A 6357-nucleotide genomic window follows, 5' to 3' on the forward strand; every position below is an offset into this window, starting at 1 on the left:
ATATTAGGGTACACTCTGCGTTGTACAGTCTTTTGAGTGTTGACACCTGTATACTTTCATGTATCTCTATCACAATATCCTACAGAATATTGTCTAAAAATTCTCTGTGTACCTTTATGTATCATACTTCCTCATCCCTTAACCATCTGGCAATCATTGGTCTTTTTACAGTCTTTTCCTTTTGCCTTCTCCAGAATTGTACAGTAGGTACTATTTTAAATTAGTCAATTTCATTTAGCAAACTATGTTTCAGTGTTCTCTGTGTCTTTTTACAATTTTGATGGTAGTTTATTTTTATCACTGAATAATGCTCTATTTTGCATGATTGCAACAAATTTGGTCACTCCTTCATGTAGTGAAAGGTACCTGGGTTGTTTTCAATGTTTGGCAATTATGAATAACATAGCTATAAATTCTCAAATGCCGGATTTTGTGTGGCCATGTATTTTCAGATAATTAGGGCAAATCCTTAATAGCACGACTGCTTGATCAGATGGTATGACTACATTTAGATTTGTGAGAAACTAATCAGACGCTCTTTCTAGGTGGCTGTATCATTTTGCATTCTCTTCCGCAATGACTGTGTTTCTGCTGCTCAACATACTAGCCTTTCGTATTATTTGCGATTTGAATTTGAGCCATACTAAAAGATGTACAGACCTATGTCATTTCTGTTTGAATTTGCAATTGTATTATGACATCTAAGGTTGAGCATCTGTTGATATTCTTATTTTCAATCTGTTTGTCATCAATGGTGAAATGCCTATTAATATCTTTTTCATGTTTGCCTTTCTTTGTTGAGTTTTCAGGCTTCTTTGCATATTTTGCATGCAAATCATTTTTCAGATGGCTGTTTCAAATTTTGTTCTCCCCTCAGTGATACATTTTTTCTCTTAAAAGTGTCTTCCATAGAACAGATATTTTCCATTATAAAAATAACATTCCATTAGGTTTTTGGTGAATGTTTACACAGCACATTAGATTCTCATTGGAAAATTTCTATCAAGTACATTGACATTAGTTACATTTTTCACACTGTGTGTGTCAGCATCCTCATTAATTCCATTCTAGTTGTTTCATTTCCAGGAGTCTAGTGTTCCTTCCCTTCCCACCCTTGTCTTGTCATCTTTACTTTAGAAAACTTGTTGAGGTTTTGGTTTCATACAGATTTTATTTTAATGCAGCCTCACACTCAAAGTTAGTAATATCCTTTTTTTTTGAATTTCAATATCAATTTATTTTGGCTTATATATTTCATATAGCAATGTAACATTTTTATTAAAGTAGTTACTTGAAACATTTTCAGCTAATTTTTTAAATTTGTTTTTTATCATTTTATTGGGGGCTCATACAACTGTTATCACGATCCATGCATCTATCCATTGTGTCAAGCACATTTGTACATTTGTTGCCATCATCTTTCTCAAAACATTTGCTTTCTACTTGAGCCCTTGGTATCAGCTTCTCATTTTTTCCCCTCCTTCCCCCACCTTCCCTCCCTCAAGAACCCTTGATAATTTACAAACTATTACTATTATTTCATGTCTTACACTGACCAATGTCTCCCTTCACTCACTTTTCTGTTGTCTGTCCCCCTGGGAGGGGGTTATGGATAGATTATCATGATCAGTTCCCTCTTTCTCCCCTCACTTTCCCTTTCCCCACCTGGTTCTAAGGGATTTATCTGTCCTGGTTTTTGGTTCTGAGGGATTTAGCTGTCCTGAATTCCCTGTATTTCCAGCTCTTTTCTGTACCCTGTACATGTTCTGATTGAGCCGGATTTGTAAGGTAGAATTGGGATCTTGATAGTGGGGGCACGGGGGTGGGGGAAGGATTTAAGAACTAGAGGAAAGTTGTCTGTTTCATCGGTGCTACACTGCACCCTGGCTGGCTCATTTCCTCAATGCGACCCTTCTATAAGGGGATGTCCAGTTGTCTACAGATGGGTTTTGGGTCTCCACTCCACACCATATCCTTTCTTTTGTGTACTAATGTGTCATTTTGGTAAAAGGTGACTCCAGGCTATGGTTCTACTAGTGTCCTAAAGCCATTTAAAGTCCTAAAGCCGTTTGGTCTCAATTGATCGAATAAATCTTAACTTTTTTTAAAAATTGTATTTTTGTTCCATGGTTTTATCCTGTTTTATCAAGGTCCTTGTGTTGTTGTCCTGATCAGAAGGGTCAGTAGTACTAGTCAATCACTGTCTAGTTCGTTTGGTCTCAGGGTGGATAAGACTGTGGCTTGTGTCAGTTATTAGGACTGTGGACTAGTTGTCTCTCTGAGACATTGTTTTCCTTTCGCTTTTACTCCAAATGAGCAGACAATAATAATTGTATCTTAGACGACTGCTCAAATAACAATAACTTGCTTCCATTGTGTGGATTTCAATTCAGAGAAACCTATCATCCCTATTGGACAGAATAGAACTGCCTCTTGGGTTTCCAAGGATGCAAATGGGAACAAAAAGGTTCATCTTTATCCCACAGAGCAGCTGGTGGTTTTGAACTATTGACCTTGCAGTTAAGAGCCCAATGACTTAACCCACTGTGCTACCAAGGCTCCTTCCTCACCTCACTAGCTGGCAGAAAGTAAACTTGGCAGTGCCAATTGACTCAGTTGCCTTTCATGCTATTAATTTTAATGAAGCCCTAACTGTCAACATTTTATGTTATGGATCATTGCCATTTCACTATGCAATGTTTATCTCTTTGCTCCAAAATTAGATATCTATCATTGAGCTAATCCTGAGACATGGTAAACTTTTTTGTTCAATTGAATGAAATTCTGTCCCAAATTAATGTAAGTGCCCTAAATGTCATTTTAATGCATTGGACAAAGTATGGGATGTCTTGATTCTCTCATTTTTATTGATACAGTAGCAGATATGTTATCAAAACACTGTGACGTCTCAGTACCATCCCTCGCCCCCCACCCCCCGGAAGGCCAAGAACTCATACCACCACTGCCTGGAATTGACTTTGAAAAACAAGTCTAGACACAACCCTCAGTCTCCCCAGGGGTAGCCTTCGTGCCAGCTGCACTCAGGGCCACGTGATCTTACAGGTTCTAATTCTCCCTTTAGTTGTATCAGGCAGTGCTCAGTATTATTTTGAATGGGCTAAACTATATACAAACAAATACGACTTTCATTGTCTATTCTGTTCTTGTCATATTTATCAGTATAATAGGTTTTTAACTACATTAATTTTCCAATTAAAACATTTGAAATATAAACAATGTCAATTTGAAAGGTTAAGGCAAAAATTCAGCACGTTTCTCACTAAAGGAAGGTCATCCTTTAGTTTCCCTAGATAGTAGATTTCTCTGGAGAGTGCTTCGTTCCTCATTCCATCTCCCACGCAGTCTAGAGGATGCATTTTGTTGGCTAAATATTTTATATTTGTTAGTGAAATGATTTTCAAAAGTCCTACTGCTTATGATTTTAGTAAAGGGAAGCAGTGATGTGATCAGTTGTGTCAAAATATAAATGTAATAGTTAATTTACAAATGTGATTTATAATATAATCATAAGTCATTAAAATTAAACAACAGCTGTCAGGATAATGAAAATTGTGCATTTTGTGGTATGTTTGTAGTTTTGAAAATTTTTTACAAAATATTAGTAATTAGGATTTTTTGTAATACAAGTACTTTGAATGGAAGGGGGAAATGCAATAGTAAGTGTGTAAGAATTTACTGCTATTTTCACTGTCTGTTTTCCTCACAAACAAAGGATAAACACAACTTAAAAATTTAATCCCTACAACTTTGGCTTAAAATTATTTAGAAACCTGAGAATTCAGAAGTCATTTATCTTAATGAACTTTATGACAATTCTTATCAAAAGCAGGATTTGCCCATTTGATTCCTTTTTAAGTAATTGTCATTACAGTGAGACAGAGCTACACATGATCACTAATAAAACACTATATTATACATAATTTTAATTGCTAATTAAAATTGTATGATGTGGGTAAAGGAATTATTTATCTTATAGAGTTTACTGATCCTGGCTCAAATATATTTTAATAATTCTTACCTAATCCAGAATTCACAAATTCCTTCTTTGTGCTGCTCAAATAAACAGATTTGTAGCTATTTCAATCACCCCTTTTCTGTGGATGCTGCAATTCTGTGCTCAATTACTGTTATCCACAGATACACTTGACCCGAGAGTTATGAAGACCCTTATAGCCCTGCTAACTCTCTGATCCATAAAGTGGCCACAACCTGGATGCTTAAGACACTCTCGACTCCCTGTTCTCCTTTGTGAGGTCCCTTGTCCTCTTACACTTCCAGTCGCCCCACCACCCCATAGCCCTACACATGGCCCCACCTCTCAGAGAATCCCCTTTTGCAAATGACTGCACCATCCCCCATGGAAATCTTTCACTGTCCCTGAAAGTAACTTGGGAAAGCCTGGTCCTATCTATTTTCCAATACCAGCCTTAGAATCTCTTCAATTCACTACAGATACTTACCAACAAGTACTGTATACCTGAAGCAAACATGTGCTTGCCTTTTTGAGAACTAGGCCAATGTGCCTAAAGTGGAATGTGAGCAACAATAGGACAAAAAATAGTCAGAGAAGTAATGGTTCAAGAAACACTGTTTATTTAGAATATTGAAGGCTATTGAAAGGATTTTGCATTTTATCTCAAGTAAAGTAAGACACTTTTAGAAAACATTGAATAGAAAGACCTGATTTGACTAATGTTTTGAAAACTATTTGCAGTGCAGTAATTCCTTGATACAGCCCTTTGAGCTATTCTTTTCTGTTGCTCCACCAAATGACTGGAACTTGTTGTTGGTGGGGGCCCTGTCATCTGTTCCTACTTACAGCAATCCTGTGCACCCCAGAATGCAACACTGCTCACACCATCCTCCCACTTGGTCTCAGATTTGAGTCTGTCGGCGCAGCCAGTGTGTCCGTCCATCTCATCCACGACTTTCCTCTTTTCATTGCCCCCCACTTTACCAAGCATGGTGATTGTGTTAGTCTGGGTACTTTGGAGAAACAAATCCAAATCCACAGAAACTCATGTATAAGAGAGAGTTTTATATAAAGGTTAAGTGCACATCAAGAAAACATCCCAACACAGTGCTGTCCAAGCCCACAAGTCCAACATTATCCCATATGTCCAACACCAATCCACAAAGTCCTCCTCCATCTCACAAAACACACACAATGATGCTGACTGCAGGAGGAAAGCCGAGTCAGTAAATGTGTAAGCATCTCAGCGCTGGCAGGGGTCTCCATATGAGTGCTCCAGCACCCAGGGCTGCATTGGGGTTGGACCATGTGGCTTCTTCTTGGGGATGTCTTGCAGGAAGTGAGTCTTGCCAGCTGAAGCAGGGAACTGGATAAGGCAGCTTCGCTCTGGCCCGACTACCACAAAGCAAAAGACCTGAGAACTAGAAAGGCAAGGCTTACCGAGCCATTTATCTCTCCGCCCTTCAATTAACCTCACATGTGTTTATTGGCCAGGTTGGCACAATACACCTTAACTATCTCAGTGCTGTTCCCCAGGGACTGGACACTTCTGATGACATGTCTAAAATATGTGAGACCATGTCTCACAATTTTTGTCTCAAGGAGCATTGAAGATGCACTTCTTCCAAGACATATATTTTTGTTGTTGTTGTTGTTTTGGCAGTTCATGGTACTTTCAATATTCTTTGCCAGCACCACAATTCAAATGCATCCATTGCTTTTTGGTTTTCCTATTAAATGCCAAAATTTCACATGTATATGGACAATTTATATCCAATTGTCATTGCAATAAAAAATTCCATGGTTTGGAACAGGCACACCTTGGTTCTCAAAGTAACATCCTAGTTGTTAAATCCTCTAAAGAAGATTGCGCAAGGGACTTACCCAATACAGTGTGTCATTTATCTCCCTTTATTTTGTTATGGAATGTTTCATGAATTTGTGTGTCATCCTTGTGCAGGGGCCATGCTAATCTTCTCTGTATTGTTCCGTAATTTTTATTTTAGTGTATGTGCTGCTGAAGCAAGAACACAATGTGTTATTTATCCCTTGACTGCTGCTTGCTTGAGCATTGATTGTGGATCCAAGCAAGATGAAATCCTTGATAACTTCAATATTTTCTCTGCTTATCATGATATTAGTTATGGATATAGTTGTGAAGGGTTTTGTTTTATTTCCTGACTAGAACAGTAGATAGCTTGATGTTTGTGTCCCACAAAGGAGATTGGGGTTTCTAATCATGTAAATAAGGGACATGACACCTTGGGGGGTTGGAACTATGAAATATATGTATGGCATTTTAACATAGGGATTGGTCCGTTTTTACTTGCTGTTGGTTTAAAATGAATCATCCTAGAGATCTC

At 37.9% G+C, this 6357-nt stretch overlaps 1 pseudogene; it reads right to left on the reverse strand.

The window, feature by feature from the left end:
- Positions 1-5909: 5909 nt before the first annotated feature.
- LOC115871663 lies at positions 5910-6026 on the reverse strand (annotated as a pseudogene).
- Positions 6027-6357: the final 331 nt, after the last annotated feature.

This window comes from Echinops telfairi, unplaced genomic scaffold (genome assembly GCF_000313985.2).
Source record: "Echinops telfairi isolate 266 unplaced genomic scaffold, ASM31398v2 ScPeMD7_7400;HRSCAF=8409, whole genome shotgun sequence".
Lineage (NCBI taxonomy): Eukaryota > Metazoa > Chordata > Mammalia > Afrosoricida > Tenrecidae > Echinops > Echinops telfairi.